General features: G+C 43.0%; 1 pseudogene; it reads right to left on the reverse strand.

Moving 5' to 3' along the window:
- Positions 1–7690: 7690 nt before the first annotated feature.
- LOC116631980 lies at positions 7691–20375 on the reverse strand (annotated as a pseudogene).
- Positions 20376–24148: the final 3773 nt, after the last annotated feature.

The following is a 24148-nucleotide window of genomic DNA, read 5'->3' on the forward strand; positions in this document are numbered from 1 at the left end:
AATTTGTTGAAGAGACGGTCTTTTTTTTCCATTAGATATTCTTTCCTGCTGTGTTGAAGATTAATTGACCATAGAGTTGAGGGTCCATTTCTGGGTTCTCTATTCTGTTCCATTGATCTATGTGTTTGTTTTTGTGCCAGTACCATACTGTCTTGATGATTACAGCTTTGTAATACAGCTTGAAGTCTGGAATTGTCATGCCTCCAGGCTTGGTTTTCTTTTTCAACATTACTTTGGCTATTCAGGGTCATTTCTGGTTCAATACACATTTCAGAATTATTTGTTCCAGCTCTGTGAAAAATGCTGGTGTTATTTTGATAAGGGATTGAATTGAATATGTAGATTGCTTTGGGTAGTATAGAAATTTTAACAATATTTGTTCTAATCCATGAGCATGGAACATTTTTCCATTTCTTTGTGTCTTCCTTAATTTCTTTCTTTAGTGTTCTATAGTTTTCAGAGTATAGATCTTTTACCTCTTTGGTTAGCTTTATTCCTAGGTATCTTACGGGTTTTGGTACAATTACAAATGGGATTGATTCCTTGATTTCTCTTTCTGTTTCTTTACTATTGGTGTATAGAAATGCAACAGACTTCTGTGCATTGATTTTTTTTTTAAAAGATTTTATTTATTTGACAGAGAGAGACACAGCAAGAGAGGGAACACAAGCAGGGGGAGTGGGAGAGGGAGAAGCAGGCTTCCCGCCAAGCAGGGAACCCGATGTGGGGCTCGATCCCAGGATCCTGGGATCATGACCTGAGCTGAAGGCAGATGCTTAACGACTGAACCACCCAGGTGCCCCTATTTCAAACTTTGTACCCTACAGAGAGTACTTATCTGTATCAGATGGCTTTGATTTACAAATCAATTTGTAAAATTGATTCCAGGCTTATCACAAAGAAGACCTCAATAGATTCTCCCAAATAAGAATTATATAGGCCACTTTTAAAAATCCTACTGCCTTAAAACTAGAAATTTGTTCTTTTTAAGAAAATTTAAACATAATCTACTTGATAATGGAACACTCCTCTTTGTTCTTTGAAAAGAAAAAAAAAATTCCTGAAATGGATAGATCCTGTGAGTCCTATCAAGAAATACAAATGAAAAAATAGGTATGAGAAAGAGGCATAAAGCATGCAGAGAAAATGAAGAATCTTATGTAGGAATGTGCTGGATCATCCTATTGCTCACTTGGTTGACCTGAAACTACATTTCCTGGAATCTCCCTTTCTATATGGTTCTGGGCTAGAGATGGCCAAAAGCTGAACTTGAGTAATAGTCAAGAAAGGAAATGAAGCCGTCGTAATCATTTTGGCATCCTGACAGCTCTCACAGCGGTAAGACACCACACTAGCGCAGCAAGCTTCCAATTCCAACATCTTATATACTAACATAAACAAAAGGGAATTATTTGAGAATGTTAGATAGCTGAAAGGATTTCTTTCTTTTTTTTTTTTTTTTAAAGATTTTATTTATTTATTTGAGAGAGAGAGAGAATGAGAGACAGAGAGCACGAGAGGGAAGAGGGTCAGAGGGAGAAGCAGACCCCCCGCTGAGCAGGGAGCCCGATGTGGGACTCGATCCCAGGACTCCAGGATCACGACCCGAGCCGAAGGCAGTCACTCAACCAACTGAGCCACCCAGACGCCCGATAGCTGAAAGGATTTCTAAGAGGGCCTAAGAACTAAGATTTTAAGGCTACATGCAACCAGGATGATCCAGCCACAAAAAAAACTCCCTCTACCACAACAGGACTGTTCTAGTGGAAAGACCACTCATAGCATTTCAATACTATACCAGTATAGTAAATATAGTAAATGCTATGGACTCAATACCAGGATCATTGTAGCTGCTCTAAAAGGTCCAGATGTCTGTGCATTGTGCTTTCTAGAATACGTACTCTCTCAGTCTTTGACCACCTCAGATTGTTCTCTTTCTTTCCTCAGTCTCTCATGGGTATAAATCATTGGCAGGAACGTCATATGACTTGAACCTTAGCTATAAGGGTGTCTAGAAAAGTACTTTTTAATTTTCTGTACTCTTAAAGCATGTCCTTATCCTCTAGCCAGAGACTACCATGAACACAACCATAACTGAACAAGGTGGGTTTTCCTAACTTGTTGCAGTGAGGGAGAACACACATCTCGGGAACCATGGGGACCCCTCAACAAGAGGGTGTTAGATAGAACCTATTATAGGATTTGGCCTTCAGTTGGGTGATTTGTGGAGGGTCCGAGGAACCAAAGAATCACTCTACGTAGGATGCCATCCCAAAGTGTGTTTGTGTGTGTGGGATTTTATGATTGAATATCTCAATAAATAAATACATTTTATATATAGGCAAACTAGAGTGAGAAAAAAGGTGTCATTGGTAAAGAATTAACAGTCACTTATTTTAGGCAAGAGAGGGGTATGTTTGGTATTTTGTGGGTGGCACAGTGAACTTATTTTTGTCTGTGTTTAGACAAAATTATGGTTTGGACTTGCTTTATCTCATTTAATCATGGTCTCAGAGTGACCTTGTCTGAGCTGGTATTCTGTGAGATGGTTTATGTCCAACAGGAGAACAACATAGCTTAGTGTTGAATGGCTGGCCAGCTTCCGAATGTCAAAGGCTGTTCTTTTCTTTCTCAGGTGCAATCTAGGAGGTGACTGGAGTGGCTGTTGAGTAAGCAAATTTACTGTATTTGCCCCAGGTATCATCATACTTAATGGTGAAACTCTGGTGTTTCCCACCAAAGTCAAGTACAAGTCTAGTATGCCTGCGATCCATAGTCATTTAATATTTCCCAGAAGTTGAGTGAAAGCAGGAAGACAAAATGAAATAAGAGAAAAATCTTCAGAAAGGAGGAGATAAATTATTACTTGCATATAATTCCCTACCTGGGAATCCAAGAAAATCAACCAAAAAATTATTAGAAGTAAGGAGTTTAATAAGGCAGTTGGTTACAAAATCAGTATACACAATCAATGCTTATCTTTTAAATCAACAATCATCAGTTAGAAAATACAATTTTAAAAAAGGCATTTAGATAGATGCTAAAATAGACAATATCTAGGAATAAATGACATAAGAAAAGTATGTAGAACCCATATAAATAAAACTAAAACTTCACTGGGAGATGTGAAGACTTAAATAAATGGTAGGACATAGCACATTCTTGGATGGCATAACTCAATAATTCTGCCATTTCAATTCTAATAAAAATGTCAAAAGTATTTTTTTTTAACTAGACAATATAATTCTAAGGTCACCTGGGAAGATTAATAAAAGGCTGAAGAATTTCTGGAAGATTGAAGGGTGACTTACACCACTAGAAAGAAAGATTTATTATCAAAGTAGCATGATTCTTGCGTAAGAATAAAAATAGCCCCCCCCAAACAGGCTCAAGTATATACATTTGGTATAGGATAAAGGTGGGATTTAAATGTTCTTTTTCTTCTGCTTCAGATATAGAAAGCTGTTAAGCACATCACTCCTGCCCTAATAACGAGGAAATGACAGGTAAACTCCAAAATCATGAGTTTTGTTGAGCCCGGGAGGAAGATGAGGATGTGAGGCCACCGAGTCAGCTGTTTCAGAAGAGACCCAAATCCCTCAGAGGTGAGGTGGGCTTCATAGAAGGCGGAGGCACCCCACTCTCTGCGGGGGTAAGAAAGCAGCGAAGCGTAACCTGTCAGCATCCACCTGTGTGTTAGTGTGCACACCCGGAGTGGCTGAGGCAGCTGAGGAATTCAGCCTCAGCGGGAGACGCTTTCCCACAGACTTCCATCAGGTGCTCACAAGGAGTGCTCTCTCCATCCCGCCTCAGAGGTGTAGGCAGGGGAGGGGCAGGTCATGGTTGTTGGGGACACAAAATGCCATGTACTTCCCTGGACTCTTCTCTCGTAGGAATCAAAAGCCTTAGGCTCCCAGGGGTGGGGCAGCAAATTCACTTGTTCACAGGATTCAAAGTGAGGTGGGGCACGAGGCCCTGTCCACTTCACTGGACAATTTTCACTATGTCAACTAAAGCTTCTAGTCTCTAGGGTGGTGAAGTCTCTTACTCCCAGGGCAGACAGACAGAGATACAGAGCTCAGTAGATGCAGGAGAGGCATTTGATAAAATTGAACATCCTTTTGTGATAAAAAACTCTCAGCAAACTAGAACTTCCTCAGTCTGATAAAGGACATCTACCAAAGCCCTATAGCTACCATCAACCTTAATGGTGAAAGATTGAACCTATAATTCTTGACCCATCCATACCACGGAATACTACTCATCAATAAAAAGGATGAATTACTGATGCAAGCAACAACATGGATGAATCTCAGAAGCATCATGCTAAGTGAAAGGAGCCAGACTCAAGAGACTCTATGCTGTATGCTCATATGAGGTCGATTGTCAGGAAGAGGCAAAACTGTAGGAACAGCAAACAGATGTGTGGTTGCCAGGGGCTGGGGTGTGGGACTGGGGGGCTGACTACAAAAGGGCGCAAGTGAACTTTGTGGGATGACGGAAATACTCCATCTCTGTGTCCTGCTTGTGGGGGTGACGACGCAACTGCATGTGTTTGTCAAAATTCATAGAACTAAACTCTTAAGAAGGATGAATTACATCCCAAGAAACCTGACTTTTATTTATTTATTTATTTATATATTTTTTAAGATTTTATTTATTTATTTGAGAGAGAGAGAGAATGAGAGACAGAGAGCATGAGAGGGGGGAGGGTCAGAGGGAGAAGCAGACTCCCTGCCAAGCAGGGAGCCCGATGCGGGACTCGATCCCGGGACTCCAGGATCATGACCTGAGCCGAAGGCAGTCGCTTAACCAACTGAGCCACCCAGGCGCCCTGAAACCTGACTTTTAAAAGCCTGGTTCAGGAAAGGGGCGCCTGGGTGGCTCAGTCATTAAGCGTCTGCCTTCGGCTCAGGTCATGATCCTAGGGTCCTGGGATCGAGCCCCGCATCAGGCTCCCTGCTCAGCGGGAAGCCTGCTTCTCCCTCTCCTACTCCCCCTGCTTGTGTTCCTGCTCTCACTATCTCTCTCTCTATCAAATAAATAGGTAAAATTTTTAAAAATTAAAAATTAAAAAAAAATAAAAACCTGGTTCAGGAAGAAAGTATTGTGCTATACACAGGACCTCAATAATCACTAAACCATCTGAAGAAGAAGAACTTTGATTTCTCACATCATAAAAGAAGATAAATTCTAAATAGATTATAGATATGAATGAAAAAATCAAACCGTTAATATGTGGGAAATATAGGTGATGAATACATAGGGGATAAAAGCATAAAGCACAACAAGGAAGTAAAGACCTTAGCACAGTGATTATACACAGGATAGTGATTGCCAAGACGTAAGGGGAGTGTGTCCTTGAGAAAGGACCCGCTGCAGGAACCTCTCTTCTCTCTCCCTCCCCCTTTCCTCCTTCCCCACCTCTTCCCCTCCATCTCTATCTCCATCTCAGTAATACAGATGACAGTTACGTGGACAGTTGTCTTGTGATTAGTTATCACTCTGCAGCCTTCTGTATATGTGCCATATTTTATAATAGGGGAAAAAGAGGTAAAATTGGGGTCCAAATGTAATTTTCTGTATTTTACACATAGAGGATTTAGGCACAGAGAGGCCAAGTCTATTGAAGATTAATTTCGCCTATTTCCCTAGTCTGAGTCTCCACTCCCAATCCAATGCTCTGCTAGCCAAAGAAGCCACACGGCTTAGCACAAGTTAACAGACTCTGAGTCTTATAAACCAAGGCCAGTTTAAAAGGACCTAGGTTACCGATATGAGATGTTTAATAAAAAAATGAACAAATGGTGAAATATGAGTTGGAATGGCAAAAGCCTTTTAAACATCAAAGTAAAGGCAGAAGCCATAAAGGAAGAGATCAATAGATTCAACTACTCTCACATTAAAAATGACATACAAATTTTAAAGTATCAAAACAAAATCAAAAGACAATATGCAATTGGGGAAAATATTTTTAAAGTACATGGCAGGTAACAGGTTAACATTCTGGAAATCCAAAGAGCCCTTAAAATCAATAAGACCAATATCCCAATAGCAGAATAGGCAAGGAATATAGATCGGCCTTTTTTTTTTTTAAGGTTTTATTTATTTGTCAGAGAGAGTGAGAGAGCACAAGCAGGGGGAACTGCAGGCAGAGGGAGAGAGAGAAGCAGGCTCCCCACTGAGCAAGGATCCTGATGCGGGACTCGATCCCAGGACCCTTGGATCATGACCTGAGCTGAAGGCAGACGCGTAACTGACTGAGCCACGCAGGCATCCAGATAGGCCATTTTTAAGGGAAGAAATACATATTTCTAATAAGCATTTAAAAATATCCATCCTCTCTAGTAATCAAACAGTTGCACACTAAAAGTGTGCACTTGCCACACATTCAGTTGTCTAGGGTTAGAGAGAACAGAAACATCTGGTATTGAGAAGCTTGAGAGAAGAGAGCACTCTGAAGCGTTTGGTAGGAGAGCAGTTCAGCAACAAGAGCCTCAAAAATTTCGTATTCTTTCATTTAACCAGTTATGCTCAAAGATATTTATAATAGTGATAATTGGAAGTGACCGGAGACATTCCAGTGATGGGTAACTGGCTAGGTTATGTTATTTTTGGGGCATTTTCTAGCCAAAATGGCACCTCTGTGTGGCTTAGAAAAGGCTCCTCTCACTCCAGGGAGCTCTTACGCCACGCCTGTCCCGCAACTGGTGCGGGCTGCAGCTTGTACGCTGGATACCGTGGCTCTGAAAACACACAGGGCAGCCATTAAAGCATGTGTGAATAATTTTGAATGACATTAAGGATATGTTCACCGTATGCTATTAATCACATAAAATGTATGACGTGCCAAGAATAGTTTCTGGAATGTAATAAAAGCTATTATTTAATTTAATTTATTTTTATAGAAAACCTAAATTTATTTGTTAAACTATTATGAAGACTAAACAATGATCATCTGAAGTACTCTGAGGACATCATCCCAATTTCACTTGTTGTTGTGGAAACCAACCTAAGAGGTTAGCCATTGAAGGCTATAACCTAAGAGGTTATAACAAAACAGACTGGCGAGACGTGGTGGAAGGAGGCAAAGCTATGAGAAGCACTTGTGTTAGTGGTAGTATATGTGGCTGGGATGTTTCCCAAGAGGCTCCCTAAAGATGCCCGAGTGAACTTATCTGGGTCCCAAATTAGTAAAAAGACCCTGTGGAGAATGAGCAGAGGCCAGGATTTCTCTGAGATCTCTGTCTTTCTTTTTAAGGGGTTGGGGGATCCTTAGGCTCTAAAGGGGTGTATCTTAGACTCAGCCTCCCTCCTTCCCATCCAGTCTACCTACACCTCCAAGCGCCTGGGCAGTCTCAGCATGTGGGCCTGCCGGGTTACAGAAGATGCGTAGAGTGAAGGTAGGAACTGGAGGTCCCCTGAGAGGGGACCTATACACAGAAAGTTTGGGGTAGATGATAAACTACAGATGCCCTCTTGGTTAAGTTAATTCGCCTTTATTAATAAAGGTCGTAGTTTCTTCTGCTCATGACAACTTTTTGTCTCAATATAGTCTGTCTCAAAAAAGAACGGGCTCAGGTAAGTTTTGGAGAAGGAAAAAGACTTTCATCAACATCCACTCCACAGAAGAGGCACCAAGGTCTTTCCTACATTCATGAGTAGAATCCCACAGCAGCATAACTCCTTCTCAGTGATCCCCATCTACATCCTCAACCTGGCCAGCAACTGTTGGTGTAGGGTCTACTCCAGGCCATCTTCATAGCCTCTTACTGACTCTTCTGTCCGGACTCCAGCCATGTTATACTGGCTGCTCACAGCCTGAGAAAGCACATTTTGTCATCTCCCCAGTGTGTTAAATGGGATAGTCCTTCTTCATCAGTGTAAAATGTAGGGATGTCTCCCTGCCCTTGTTCAGGTGCTTCCATATCCTATTCTTCTCCATGGTCATCATCTGAATCTTCATCCTCAGGAGCTGGATGCAAAGCCTGGACGTTGCCTCCAGTGTCCATTTATCACTAGGCACAAACCTAAATTCAGCAGTAGCTTCAACATTATCATCACTGTCTTCTTCTTCTGCAACAGATTCTTGTGATTCTTCTCTAAATTCGGCATTCACCATAACATACAAATGCTCTCATGGATAGGCATTTTAGGTCCCTGGACACCACATGCAAACTAATGGTGGGATATTCCAGGGAGAATCCTAATCCAGAACCATCTAACCAAGACAGGCAGCTCCCAGCAATGCCAAGGGCACCGGTGCCCAGGCCCTGGCCGATCAGCACCGCCTCGGTATCTGGTTACAGCCGGAGCCCTTCAGCCAAGCTGGTCTCGGGGAAACTTTGGAGGAAGCTCACAACTGCTTCCCCTCGTCCTGCCCCGGTAAGAGCTATTATTTGAAAGGTAAATTTTTAAGTGTGTACACAAGGCAACTTAACAAAGAATAAGTAATATATGCATAGAAAGAAAACTAGAAAAAAATTAGAAGGATATATACCCAGATTTTAAGGGTATTACATCGGGTTGATAAGATTATAGACAACTTTTATTTTTACTTTTTGTGTTTTTCTATACTTTTGATATTTTCAGGTTGGAATATATATTATCTAGGTAATTAGAAAAAAAAGTTAAATTCAAAATAAATCTCATTTATTTTTTTATTTTTTTAAAGATTTTATTTATTTATTTGACAGAGACAGTTACAGCAAGAGAGGGAACACAAGCAGGGGGGAGTGGGAGAAGGAGAAGCAGGCTTCCTGCCGAGCAGGGAGCCTGATGCGGGGCTCGATCCCAGGACCCTGAGATCATGACCTGAGCCGAAGGCGGACGCTTCGGCTGAGCCACCCAGGCGCCCCCAAAATAAATCTCATTTAAAGGGCCGGGCAGAAGCTGGTCAACAATACAGCTTAGCCAGGAGAAATGTGTTCTTTTGGCTACTTTCATTATTTTGAGTTTTCACATAATAACTTAAGGCTTATGGATGGAGAGAAAAATTAACGGAGAGCAACTGTTTAGAATGACGTTAAGTGTTAGTGGTGGAAATGAGCGCATTAGAATGTGGAAATGAGAGGAGTTGTGTGACATGGGCCATCCAATGGTGCAGGTTGTAACCTGAGCAAAACTGTCTTCTGACCCAGCCCTGCTCCTCACAGATGTTCGGGGTCTAAATAAAGCTTGGCATGGGGCAGAGAACAGATGGAGAACATGGTGGGAAGCCTCTGTGCCCTCCACCCAGTGATTAAGGGAGGAGATAAGGAGAGAGCAGTCTTTTTGGAGTTCATGCATAAGCCTAAATTGACTTTATAATGTGGCTAGTTCCTTCTTTACATCTGAGTTCCCCATTCTCATAGGGTGTGGGGTGCAAAGTGAGAGTGTTAAATGTGGCATGGTTTCTTTTCCCTTAAGCCGCTGGTGTTAATTACTGGTGTTAATGGAGAAGAGAAAGCCAACAGACTGAGTGAAATAATGAGATGTCCGTGTTCTTAAAACTGAGCTTAATATTTACCCCTTTCCCTCTCTGTCTCCTTCTCTAATATTTTCCTGCACTGTTTACAACCCTCCAGTGACCCCTCACAGGCCTCAGAACATCTTGGCACAAAAGACCTACTTTTCATTCTAAAATCTTCCCATGTCACCACATCCTCCAACCATACCAAACTAGCTTTAGTTCTCTTAAACATGGATGGCGTGTTATCTCATGTCTCTGGGCACTTATAGACTTACTAATGTTATCAAATACCTGCCGTGTGCTAGGCACTGTGCTAAAGGTATTAGCCTCTGCCTCATGCAAATCCTATTCTTGTCTCTGTTTTACAAATGAGAAATCTGAGTTTCAAAGACACTAAATAATTTCCCTACAATCACACAGTAAGTGGCAGTGTCAGAATTTGAACCCAGATTTTAAAAAAACTGCTTTATTGAGCCATGATTGACATACAAAAAGCTGTAGATATTTAGTGTGTACAACTTGATGTGTTTGGAGATAAGTATACACCTGCAAAACTATTATTACTATCAGTGCCATAAATTGATCCATCACCTTCAAAAATTTCCTCCTGCCCTTGGAACCCAATTTTGACTCCAAAGCTTGAAATCTTTTTCATAAAAATTCTGGTGAAATAGATACAACACAAAACTTACCACTTTAACCATTTTTAAGTGTATGCTCTGCGGCATTAGGTCTGTTTACATTGTTGTGCAACCGTCATCACCATCCATTTCCAGAACTTTTCATCTTACCCACCTGAAACTCTGTTCCCGTTAAACACGAACTCCCCAGTTCTCCCTCCTCCCGGCCCCTGGAAACCACCCTTCTACTTTCTGTCTATGAATTGGGCCACTCTAGGTACCTCAAGTAAGTGGAATCATACAATATTTGTCTTTTTTGGTGATCGGCTTATTTAATTTAGCATAATGTCTTCAAAGTTCATACATGCTATAGCATGTGTCAGAATTTCTTTCCTTTTTAAGGCTGATTACTATCCCGTTGTGTGTATACATCACATTTTTTTTTATCTGCTCACCCAGCAGTAGACTCTTAGGTTGCTTCCACTGGCTCTTGATTGCTGTGAACACGGATGTACAAATATCTGTTTGAGTTCCTGCTTGCACTTCTTTTGAGTATTTACGCAGAAGTGAAATTGCTGGCTCATCTGGTAATTCCGTGTTTCATGACATGGACAGGGTTGAAGATTGTAGGCCAGTCATTTTGTAGACTCTCCCTCAATTTGGTTAGACTCAGGCAATGGCTTGGGCTAGAAGGTCACAGATACTGTGTTTTATTGCATCACACCCTACCCGGTGTCACACGACGTCTACTTGGTTACTGGTATTTTTAACTTTGATCACTGATGATGCTGGGGCCCGCCAAGTGTCTCTACTATAAAGTCTTTTTGTGATTCATAAGTATCTTGTGAGGAGATACTTTGAAACTATGTAAATACCTCTTTCAGCATAAGCCTCTCACCCACTAGAGTTTGGCATCCATTGATGTTTCCTGATGAATAGATTACTATGATGGTTACCAAATGGCGATTTTCTAATACCATCATTTCTCCTGCATTTATTACTTATCTTTCTGCTGTAAAGAAGAGCTTTCTCTTCTCATTTATTTATGCTTCAGTTTCTATCAGTCTGGATTTATGGGGTACTACTCTATCTAAGGGGTTCTAATCTGTTACAATCATTATTTATTTAAATGCTCATGACTTCTCAGACTCAGTCAGTGGAAGCCACTTCAAATTGGTTCTTGTGTCCTCTTGACATTTCTTCATCATTGGGCACTTCCATACTTCATGACACAAAAAGATGGTTCCAGGCTCATCTTATTTTCCCCCTAGATTCGGTGATTTGAAGACAGCATATTTATTTATGGAAATAGGGCTACTCCTAAATGTTTGAAATGCAAAAACAGTGCGAGACAGCCTGCTTCGTGTGCACCCACCTTCTAGCTACGCAGCTTTCAGATATCACTGCAGTTGGTTCCCGGATTCATTAGGCGTCAACTCCAACATAAGATGTGTGTGTTTTATAGCCAATTAAATGTTAGCTGGAAACCTGGCCTCCCTAGGGAGCCCCAAGAGGGGCTAGCTCTGATGGGTGAGGCAGGATTGCTGGGTTTCCTTCTCCCAGATACTCCAGGGCCTGCCAGCACGGGAGCTCTGTTGGGAGGGAAAACAGTCTTTACATATTTCTTCTTAATGGTAATAGAAGTGAAACTATTGTTGTAAAGAGACACTGGGTTTAGACTGCGCCATATGGCACTGAGAGGCGTTCATCAGTACAGCTTGCAATGGCTGAACTCAAAATAGCCCATATTTCCGCCTTGATGGAGAATTAGCCCTTGACTGCCAGGAAACACTCATTGTAGCAGCGCTTCAGCCATGTAATCTAAAATAATTACTAATTAAATGAGAATAAAATAGAGTCCATAATAACAATAATAATCACTGTAGCATTGGCCATTATCCAAGTTACTGTTTGGTGGAGCGTTACCTTGGGGAAGACGGCTTGCCAAAGTGGGGAAGACCCGTGTGGGAGCCGAGGTTTTCTCACTGCCACCAAGGTAAGGGTTCGGGACTGCTCTGGGGGTCCTGACAAGGCAGACCCACGTTCACATTCCATCTATATGGCCGATGTCATGTTGTTTCAAGGCATTTCTTCACTAATACGGCAGGCAGCGTGGAAAACTAAGGAACAGGAACAGCTGGGCGGCACTTGTCAGCGAATTTGTATCATCTTAGAAAATAACTCAAGCAGGTACCTTGTCTTCGACAGGCGACAAGCTTAAATCTTTATCCCTTTCCCGGGAAAAGCCAGGCCCTTTCGCCAGAGGGCCTTTGGGTGTGTCTGTCCAACACCTAGTAGTTGGAAGCGAGTATGTGGGTTGGCTAGGGGGGGTGGGTTTCAGATCAGGTGCACAGGCCTGCCCGACTCTCTACGAAAGTAAAACGTGGAGGCTGTGTGGGTCAGAGGCAGGCTTTCTGCTTCCCACTGTTTGCGTGACCTAAAAGAACCTGCATTCCTTTACTTATTGGTTCACCCGACAAGTGAGTACCTACTGTGTGCCCGACATCATACTGAGTGGCTGGGAATACGGTTCAAGACACACATGCGTGCTGCCCTCAGGGATCTCACAGTCCCCCAGGTGGGGAGGATTATACAAATATAGAAGTGTAAAAAGGGCCATGGGGACAAAGAAGAAAGGGCATGGGAGGAGAGCAGGGGGCTCTTTGCAATGTGACATCCGTGAGGGACCCTTGAGGGAATGCCGTTTATGATGAGGCCTGAAGTCACAGGAGTGTTTGGCCAGGCAAACAACGAGGGGAGAATGTTCCCGGCCAACGGGTGCCATGGACAAAGGCCCTGCGTGATGATGGACCCTCGTGAGTTTGAGGAGCTAGTGGAGATGTGTACAGAGAGACACAGAAGTACTGAGTGAGGGAGACCTCGGGGGGGGGTCCCCCAGCTTCAGGGCTTCGGTAGGCTTGGGGAGGAGCCCCGATTTGGTTCTCAGTGGCAGCGGGAGCTTTGGGGGTGAGCGGCGACAGAACCTGGTGTCTGTCTGTAAAAGCTCAGTGTGGTTGCTGGTGGAGAACGGCCTGGAGGGGGTGGGGCCTGGGCTGATCCCAGAGACTGGGTAGGAGGTCAGTAGAGAATCCAGGGAAGAGAGGACAGTCACTCAGGGAGATGGCAGGACATGGCAGCAAGTGGACTGATGGGGCTTTCATTTAGGCAGTAGACTCCACCGGGGGTGACCAGGGCTTGGGGAGGTATCAGGGTTGGTTCTCGCGTCTCTGGCTTGAGCGACTGGATAAATGGATGTGCTGTATGCCCAGGTGGGAACTATCCAAGGACAACTTTATCTGAGGGTTAAAATATTGTTTATCTTTATTGTGGCAAAATATACGTAAAAAAATTTACCATCCTAACCACTTTTAAATGTACACTTTTGTGGCATTCATTCACATTGTGCCACCATCACCACGATCCATCTCAGAACTTTTTCAACTTACCCCTGAAACTGTACCCATTACACACAAACTCCATGTTCCCCTCCCCATGACTCCTGGCTGCCACCATTCCTCTCTATTTCTGTGAATTTGACTGTTCTGGGAACCTCAGATAATCATACAATATTTGTCCTTTTGGGACTGGCTTATGTCACTCTGCACACCGTCTTCAAGGTTCATCCGTGCTATAACATGTGTCAGAATTTTCTCTCTAAGGCTGAATAATTCTGTTTTATGTATATACCACATTTTATTTATTTATTCACCTGCTGATGGATATTTGAGTTGCTTCTTCCTTTTGGCTATTGTGAACATTGCTGCTATGAACAGGAGTGTACAAAATCTGTTCCAGTCCCTGCTTTCACTTCTTTTGGGCTTATACCCAGAAGTGGAATTGGTGGATCATATGGTAATTTTATATTTAATATTTTGAGAAACCACCAAACTGTTTTCTTCAGTGGCTACAGCACCATTTTACATTCTCACCCAGTGTGCAAGAGTTCCAGTTTCTCCACATCCTCGCCAACACTTGTTTTTTATTTATTTATTTCTTGGATAATTGCTATCGTAATGGGTGTGAAGTGGTATCTCATTGTGGAAAAACACTCAGATTTTTAGATGAGAGATATTCACATGGTGCTGTCAAGTGAATGGTTGGCGATACCAGGTAGGATTTCCAAAGAGCGGTCTTCTGGCCCACAGATCCCTTCAAATTCTGTTGCTCATGCTGTGCAGTGGGCTCTCGTGAATGCCTCATCATTGTGGAGCATCCCTGTTTGTTGTTAGGGTGTCCTCTCTCTGCCAGTGTGCCTGCTATATGAGGATGGGAGCATTTGGGCATTTGGATTCACTTCTGTTGAACAAATGACATTTTGTACTGGTTCGCCCCTTTGTTATCCGTATTGCGGCTCCAGGGGAAATTAACCAAGAATAACTAACTATGAGCTGCAAATAAAAGCGGTAGAAAGCTTCAGAAAGGGAATTTATCGCCATGGTCTTGGGAGGTATATCTAGCTGAAATCAAATAGACTTGATGATCTTTTGGAGTGAATGGCAGGCATTTTTGTTTGTTTTTCTTTTGTTTTGTAACAAAGAAAATGCAGCTTTAAAGTGTTTTTCAATTTCTCTCTCAGCTTCCTTTCATTCTCTGATTTCTTTACTCTTAATGGGATAACGTAAACCATTTTTCTTTCATCTGTTATTCATCAAAGCTGTCGATTTACCCTGAACAGAATGAAGGCAAGGATGTTATTAAAATAAAACAACTTCCAATTGAGCTGCTAATAAATGCTGAAATGCATCCACATTTCTCCTATTGATTATATCCTGCTGACAAAAGCAAACACAAGCATGTACCACATGCTGCCCGTGGAAATGAAAGATTTAATTAGATGAAAACCGAATGAGCTGGAAGATCTACCGCACTCGGCTATCAAACAATTGTTATTCATAATTGGCTGTTTGAAATGTCCCTGCTTCTTGAGCTTTTTTCCCTTAAAAAAATTCCCTACCATGCAGTAAGATGAACATGGTCGTTAGTAAATTTTCCCCTGTGCATTTTACAAGCTCAAGGTTGTGGGCTAGAATGAGCTCTGTCAGGCCATAAATCAGGTATAATAGAACATCTTGAAATTGAGAATTAGCAGGCGAGAGCAGAGAGACGGCATGTCTTCTCCATTTCAGGCCCATCTTCAAATACTGCAGGTGGGAACAGAGGTGTTGGTGGGGAGGGTGTAAGAAGAGGTCCATAAACTCAGAGAGTGGGATTCTTTTGAACTCACTAGCTCTGTAAGTGTGCCCATGTAAAGTTTAATGTCTGGCAAATGCACTGCTGTTTAGTGATGGCAGTGTATTAAAAAGTTGGTATTCACTTTGCCAGGAATGTTTCAAGCACCTATCAAGTGGCCTGCTTTTTAAGATAGTGAGGAAAAGAAAAATGGACAGAAATCACTGCTTGTGGCAGCCACGTGGCAGTTAGCTTATGCAGATTTTCCTTCTTGGAACCCTGAGGCTTAATTTCCTCATTCCGCACAATGGGGATTTTTTTTTTTTTTAGATTTTATTTATTTATTTGACAGAGAGAGACACAGCAAGAAAGGGAACACAAGCAGTGGGAGTGGGAGAGGAGAAGCAGGCTTCCCGCTGAGCAGAGAGCCCGATGCGGGGCTTGATCCCTGGACCCTGAGATCATGACCCGAGCTGAAGGCAGATGCTTAACGACTGAGCCACCCAGGCGCCCGCACAATGGGGATATTAATTGTACCTATCTCATCGATTTGTTATGGGGATTAAGTGAGACAATGTGGGCAAAGCTTTTAGCACCGTGACTGGGCACACGGTCTGCACTAAATGAATGTCAGCTATTAGCAATAAGAATTCACTTTCCACATATACAAGGCCCTGAAGGGAAGACATCATTTCTTCTATTTTCCATAGCATCTTTTTTTTTTAATTTAAAATCAATTTAATTAACATATAGAGTATTATTAGTTTCAGAGGTGGAGTTTAGTGATTCATTAATTGCATATAACACCCAGTGCTCATTACATCACGTGCCCTCCTTAATGCCCATCACCCAGTTACCCCATCCCACCATCTCCTTCCCCTCCAGCAACCCTCAGTTTGTTTCCTATAGTTAAGAGTCTCTTATGGTTTGTCTCCTTCTCTGATTTCATCTTATTTTATTTTTCCTTCCATTCCCTTAAGGTCCTCTGTTTCATTTCTTAATTCCACATATGAGTGAAATCATGGGGTATTTGTCTTTCTCTGACTGACTTATTTTTGTGTAGCATAATACCCTCTAGTCCCATCCACATTGTTGCAAATGGTAAGATTTCATTCTTTTTGATGGCTGAGTAATATTCCTGTGTGTGTGTGTGTGTGTGTGTGTGTGTGTGTACACACACACATATATGACATCTTTATCCATTCATCTGTTGATGGACATCTGGGCTCTTTCCATAGTTTGGCTATTGTGGACATTGCTGCTATAAACATTGGGGTGCAGGTGCCCCTTCAGATCACTATGTTTGTATCCTTTGGATAAATACCTAGTAGTGCAATTGCTGGGTTGTAGGGTAGTTCTCAGGAAAACTTTATCTGAAATAAATGAAGTGTCAATCTCTCAGTCTTGAGGTTCTTACAGATTCGGAAGGGAGTTGATAACCTTTCAACAAAATGAGTATTTAACATCTTAAGTCATTTAAAAAATAGTTTTTCTGACTACAAAGTTTTTCTGATTACAAAAGAAGTAACAGCTGATCCTTGACAGTAGCAGTGAGGGTCATGGTTAAGAGGGCAGGTAGCAGAGCCAGATTGTCTGGGTGCACGTTCCTGCTCCCCCACCAACTGTATGAAGATCGGATGAGTTAAGACACATAAAAACACTTGCAACTGGGGCTAGCACATATTATGTGCTCAATAAGTTCTAACTAATATTTAATAAAATACAGTAAAAATCAACTAAAAGATCCCTTATCCTCATGACCCTGAGATAACTGCTAATAAATACTGAAAGTGTGCTATGTGATTAACACAGCACAAGCATCGTGGGGCATTTACTAATATCAGCGTGTGCACTGAACTCTTATTGCCACCAGACTCTGCACTTGGTGCTTTGCATGTGTTATCTCATTTAAGTCACACAACAGTCCTATGTGGTGGGCAATATTATTATCCCCTTTTTTGAGATGAGAAAACAAGCTCAGTTAGCCCAAGGTCATAGAAGTGGTAAATGATGGAGCTAAGACTCCATTGCAGGTCTCTGGTTGCAAGTGAAACTTTTTGCTGCCCTACCTTGAGAAGCCCAATATTGCGTGGACACAGGGCAGCCCATCTGAACGAGAGAAGCATGACCTAAGTCAAGTGGGAGAGTTGGTGGAGGACGGGAAGACACGCAGTTGACCATTTGCTCCATGCTATAACTGTAATTCTTCTAACGAGGCCTCCGACTCTTTTTTTTTTTTTAAGATTTTTATTTATTTATTTGAGAGAGAGAGAGAACATGAGCAGGAGGGGAGAGGCAGAGGAAGAGAGAAAGAGAGAGAGAGAGAGAAGCAGACTCTTCCTGGAGCAGGAAGCCCAGATGCGGGCCTCGATCCCAGGACTTGGAGATCACGACCTGAGCCAAAGGCAGACGCTTAACGACCTGAGCCCCGCTCTGACTCTTTTTCAACACAGTGATGTGGACATCAGAGCAAAGCTGGCTCATGAGATGGAACCCTTCTGCATCCCCAGCACAATGCTGCATATTAAACTGGGGCTCAAGGGACCCAGATGGGGTTTTCCAAGAAGACTTTATTAAGCTCCTACCTGTTTGGGCCTGATTCTTGGTGTCATATTGCACTGAGTTTATGCTACGCTAGAATCTCAGGCTAGATATTTTTTTCTTTAATATCTGGCCCCCTGTAGTCACCACTTCCGTATAAAGACACTGCGGTGTGTTAGTTCTTGTTTCTCAAGTGTAATTTGGTGTCAAGTTGAACAGATAAACAATGTCAATGAGAATATCTCTTGCAGACATTGACAGGACTTATCCGTCTAGAAACGAAGAGATAAAGGACGCATAAATGTTTAATTTTTCTTTGCATGTTAATGTAACCACTGAACTCTCTTGGTCTCCGAACAAATTAATCATCACAAAATGAGAGTAAATGACACATGATCTGTATTGAGCTGTTGTCTGTTGGATCAGCCATCCCTCGGCATGGTATCATGGAAGAGGCTGGCCTCTGAAGCGGAGTGGCATGACCAGCTGTGATGGAGCTCGGCATATTTGAAGTCTCCTTGAAATGGGGCACCCGGTGGCTCAGTCGGTTAAGCATCCAACTCTTGATTTTGGTTCAGGTCATGATCTCAGGGTCCTAGGATTGAGCCCTGTGTCAGGCTCTCCACTCAGTAGGGAGTCTGCTTCTCCCTCTGCTCACTCTCTCTGTCTCAAATAAATAAATAAATCTTAAAAAAAAAAAAAGAAGTCTCCTTGGAAAGCTCAGAGCACTGATCTTCTAGCTTGAGGTTGGTTCTTGGCATGTTTGTGGAGTGAAGGTTCAATCTCCCTTATAGAGGAGGTCCAGAGCTGGACTCCAAAGTCCTGATGTTAAGGCTAGCTTCTCCAGCCCCAAGCAGTGTGACTTTTATAAGTCACAACCTCCCTGAGCTTTATGTGGTTCATGTGCAAAATAAGGTTGTCGTTAACTATATATGCACATATATAGTTGTATATATATATACTTTTTATTTTTAATTGTGGTAAAATACACATAACATGAAATTTACCATCTTGCCCATTTTGAAATGCACAGTTCAGGAGGCTAATAAACTATATTTAAAGGTAATTATAACACCACCAATCTTGCCACCACTTGCCCAGTAGAACTGTTGTGCAGAGCAAAGTACAAACAAGAATGAGAAGATGCTTGCTAAAGTAAGCTGTGCTTTGCAGGCCTCAGTTGGTACTGTCCACGTGACCCTACCCCCTCTCTGGGTCCCTTTCCCCACCAGGAGCTTGAACTTCAGATTGCTTAGTGCTAACATTCTGCAGAAACACTACTTCTACCCTGCAGAGGTTCCTAAGTCAACAGGGAGGCAAGCCTTACGCTAAGAGGCCAAGTTTTCTCTAGTGAAGCATCGGCATCGGCATCATTGTGCACACGGAGGTTTTGTCAGTTTTCCCGTCACCCTTTGGAAGGAAGCCACTGGTAAAGTCTGTCTGACTTGTCGGTGACCCTGATATATCTCTATCTGTGTCTGCGTCTGTATCTGTAACCATATCTATACCCATATCTATCTTCTATTTGTTTATTTATTTAAAAACGTTTATCTAGCATCTTCCTCACTGCCGAGCACTGTTTGAGGCACTGGGGATAGAGCAGTGAGCACAAGACAGATCTCCCGCCTTCAGGGAGCTTACCTTTCAGTGGGCTCGGCAGACGATAAACCTGGAGGTATATAAGAACGAGTTAGAAGTGATAGATGCCATAGAGGAAAACCAGGCCAGGCCAGGAGCTGGAGGGTGACAGGGGATTGGTCAGGGCAGGCCTCCCCAGAGGTGACACTGCAGCAGTGCCGAATGAGGGAGAGGACCAGCCACGGGAACGTGCGGGGGAGCGCGCTCTGGGCAGTGGAGGGAAGAACTTCCCAGAGGCCACGGAGGCTCCTCCCTGCCCTGGGCCTCTGTGACTGTCGCTGAGCCAGGGGAGCCCCAGTGCAGAGGGGCCTTGGGTTCCTTCCTTCTCCCTGGGTTTCCAGAGATGACCCCATTTGGAGAGCTCAGAGCGACGTGATACGGAACTCTGAAGCATCCTCCTCAGAGGCCAAGAGAGCACCCCACCTCTGCTGCAGCTGAATTCCTGCAGCCCCACCCTGGGAGGGCATCAGGAGCTGCCAGGGAAGGACACAGATGCCACACTCCTGCCAAACACGGCTTGAAATTTGGGGCAACTCGGTTAGTGAGGACAAGAGGAAATAAACATGGATTGAGGCTCTCTGATGTATCTGGCACCTAAATTACCAAAACTCATTTATAATTTTGCATTTGTTCGGATATTGGTTTAGCTGCTTTAATGGGGAACAAACTAACAGAGTCTTTAGTGAGGTGAAAGGTAGTTTTCCTGCCATCTACAAATCTGAGCTAGTCGGGGGACCTGGGGAGTAGAAGGGCCCTGTTCCACCACGTGCGTCTGGGGCTGGCTCCTTCCATTCTCTGGCTCTGCCGCGTCCTAGAGTGCCACCCTGGGCCATTGGGTCACAGGTGACTCACACCGCCCCTTAGAATGGTGTTCTTACCTGCGGGAAGGGGACCGGTAAGTGAGGACTGACCTTGGGGTTGTAGACATTACTTTGCCTTATGTTTCCATAGGCCATAGTGTTGCGATGTAGCAAACAAAAACACAGGACACACAGTTAAGTTTGAGTTTCAGATAAACAATTGTCAGAAGCTCAGCAGGAAAAAAAAAAACCAGAAGTAAAATGAATCAACCACCGAAGTAGTAATTAGTAAAAGTTTATTGTACACCCACCAAAAAGACAGTTTGCAAACCAGGAGCACTGAAACCAAAATGTAGAATGAAACGGACACGTCTAGGGTCAGAAAACAGCTTGTGTTGTGCGGGGCTGGGACTATTCTTCACAGTGATCGGTTCCAATGGGAGAATTTTCCTAAATGACAGAAAATTGGTTAGTGGTTACCTCATATCCATTTTGGGGAACAATTTAAGTTTTGCTTATGATTTTCAGAGGCATGAGCAAGAAATGACCCAGGTCAAGTTAGCCCCGCTTTCTTGCAAAATAAGCTAAATAAAGCTTTGCTTGTGTGACTGGTTTTGTTCAGGGAATTTTCAAGGTGGGTCTCTCTCTGCGTTTGATTTTAACACAACTGGTAACTTTTTTTTTTTTTTAAATAGGGCATACCTACACTAAAACAATGATTGGACTTTCAAAAACTGTAATTTAATTTTTGTTTTAATTTCAGTATCGTTAACATAGTTCTATTAGTTTCAGGTGTACAATATAGTGATTTAATTCCATATATTACTCCAGGCTCATCATAAGTGTACTCTTAATCCCATCACCTATTTCACCCATCCTCTCCTCCTAAGCCCCCCCGCCCAACCCTGCCTCTGGTAACCATCAGTTTGTTCTCTGCAGTTAAGAGTCTGATTCTTGGTTTCTCTCTCTCTTTTTTTTTACTTTGTTCATTTGTTTTATTTCTTAAGTTCCACATAGGAGTGAAATCATATGATATTTGTCTTTCTCTGACTCACTTATTTCACTTAGCATTGTACTCTCTAGCTCCATCCATGTCATTGCAAATGGCAAGATTTCATTTCATTCTTTTTCACTGCTAAGTAATATTTCAGTATGCATATATATACATATATATGACACATACATATATATATGACACATCTTTTTTTTTAAAGATTTTATTTATTTGAGAGAGAGAGAGCGGGAGAGTGAGAGCATGAACAGGGGGAGGGGCAGAGGGAGAAGCAGACTCCCCACTGAGCAGGGAGCCCCATGTGGGGCTTGATCCCAGGACCCTGAGATCATGACCCAAGCTGAAGGCAGACACTCAACTGGCTGAGCCACCCAGGCACCCCTATGACACATCTTCTTTATTCATTCATCTATTGATAGATACTTGCACATCTTGCATATTTTGGCTATTGCAAATAATGCTGTACAATTGTTGAACTTTTAATTTGGGAAATACTTATATCAAAAAATTATTGGTTGGGGCGCCTGGGTGGCTCAGTCGTTAAGCGTCTGCCTTCAGCTCGGGTCATGATCCCAGGGTCCTGGGATCGAGCCCCGCGTCGGGCTCCCTGCTCAGCGGGAAGCCTGCTTCTCCCTCTCCCACTCCCCCTGCTTGTGTTCCCTCTCTTGCTGTGTCTCTCTCTGTCAAATAAATAAATAAAATCTTTAAAAAAAATTATTGGTTGTTTATCTGACATTCAAATTTAACTGGGCATCCTGCATTTTTTATGGCAATGTTAATTGTCCAGAACCTAGTCGTACAGACACATCTAGCGTCAAGAGAGTCTGGAAAACCTCATCTTTAGGTGGGCAGTGTTGTGTCCAACTACAACCTGGGGTTTTAATTACTGAAAGGAAGAAGGGGAGAATGGATACTGGGGACAACTAGCAGTCTTTGCCAAAACTTATATGGCCTCATTCATTCATTTATTCACCCTACCAATATTTATTAAGCACCTACTGTATGACAAGGATTGGATAAAAGAGATAGATAAGGCTCCTGCTGTCAGAGATATTTTAGTGTAGAAGGCAGACAATAACAATTTATTTATTTTATTTTATTAAAAGATTTTATTTATTTATTTGACAGAGAGAGACACAGCGAGAGAGGGAACACAAGCACGGGGAGTGGGAGAGGGAGAAGCAGGCTTCCCGCTGAGCAGGGAGCCCGATGCGGGGCTCGATCCCAGGACCCTGGGATCATGACCTGAGCCGAAGGCAGACACTTAACGACTGAGCCACCCAGGCGCCCTGACAATAACAATTTAAACACATGTAGAATTTCAAGTAGTAATAAACGTTATGGAGAAAAATGAGGCAAGTGAAGTCCTAGAATGTGATAGGAAAGCTGCTTTTTTTCTCTTTTCTTTTTTTTTAATATATCTATATATCTATATCTATATCTATATCTGTATCTATATATTTTTTTCAAATGGGAAGGGTAAAGCAAGCTTCTCTGGAGAAAGGACATTTGAGTGGAGACCTGGATAAAGTGAGGGAGGAAGCGTGTGAAGCTTTGGGGAAGAGCACGTTGGCCAGAGGGACCAACTAGCACAGACACTAATGACCTCAGCATGTTTCAGGAACTAGAAGGCCCATGTGGAGCCATGGAGGGATCAAGGGGGAGAGTGTAGGTGCAGCAGGCAGGGGAGGGCCTTGAAGGCCATGACAAATAATTTTTTAAATTCTAGGAATGATGAGATGCCACTGGAGGGTTTTGAGCATGACAGTTATGTTATTTCATTTATATTTTAAAAAGATCACTGTCTGCTGGGCTGACAAGGTGGCTCTAGGGGACAAGGGTGGGAAAAAGGGGAGGAGTTAGGTGCCTGTTGCTGGGGACTGAGCTTGACAGGGCTGGAGGGTGAAAGGACGCAGAAGTGGTGGGATTCAAGATGTACAGGTACTAATATCACCCTCATCATACAGAACCTGGGCTGGAATCCAGGTCTGTGTAACTTGACTGCTCTGCAGGGAGGAGGTGTGGGGAGCAGCTCCCAGGAGGAAGGTCTTGCAGCTTTGGGAGATGGCCAGAACCATTCAGCCCTTGGTTCTGACTGTGCAGCAGGAGCAGGAGGGTGGAGGGTCGAGGATGACTAGGGCCACATCCCCCCCTTCCCCCTGCATTCTTCTCCAAGCGTTGATTCTGCCCGAGACGCCACATCTAAGACAGTCTTACTGCTTTTGGCATCACTAGAATTAAAGCTTGTCTCCTCCTCCATGAAAAGAATAAAAAGAGTACCTGCTCTTGGAAGTTGGCAGCTCTCAGCTGTACCACCCACAGCAGTGTAAACTCTACAAGGAGGGAAGTGACTGTTTTACTCTTTGTGATCCTCGGGCCCCTGGGTTGTAGAGGAAAGAGGCTTTGGAACCAGCCACATCTGGTCCTGAATCTCATTTACCAGCTGAGCCTTGGTTTTTTGCATCTGCAAAGTGGGATCATAACACAGCTGCTCCACATAATTGCCGAGAGCGTTAGAAGAGAAAATGTGCCTGAAACTAATAGCATCCAATAAATGTGATTCATTTTATGATTTTGTGACCATTTTGGCTCCAGCTTGCTCTAAGCGCTGTTCTTTATCTTTCCACCAGTTCCTTTACTGACCCTAATCTTTTCGTTATTGCACACCCCCTTCCCTTGCTTGCTTCTGTCATGATGTCTAGAGCCACACATAATGTGGCCTTATTGGAAAATGGAATAAAAAGTAGTGGAAACGTGCCAGGAAGGGGGTGGGGGAGAGTCAGGAAACATGGAAGGCCCTTCCATTAACCTGTTCTCTAGAATTGGGATATGAAATATCTATTTAAGTCCCGCGAAAGACATTTTGAACTTGATGTTCTCGCTCAGTTCCAGAAGCACACTGCCGACAAGAAACAAA

The sequence above is a fragment of the Phoca vitulina genome, unplaced genomic scaffold, assembly GCF_004348235.1.
Source record: "Phoca vitulina isolate PV1807 unplaced genomic scaffold, GSC_HSeal_1.0 scaffold6, whole genome shotgun sequence".
NCBI lineage: Eukaryota > Metazoa > Chordata > Mammalia > Carnivora > Phocidae > Phoca > Phoca vitulina.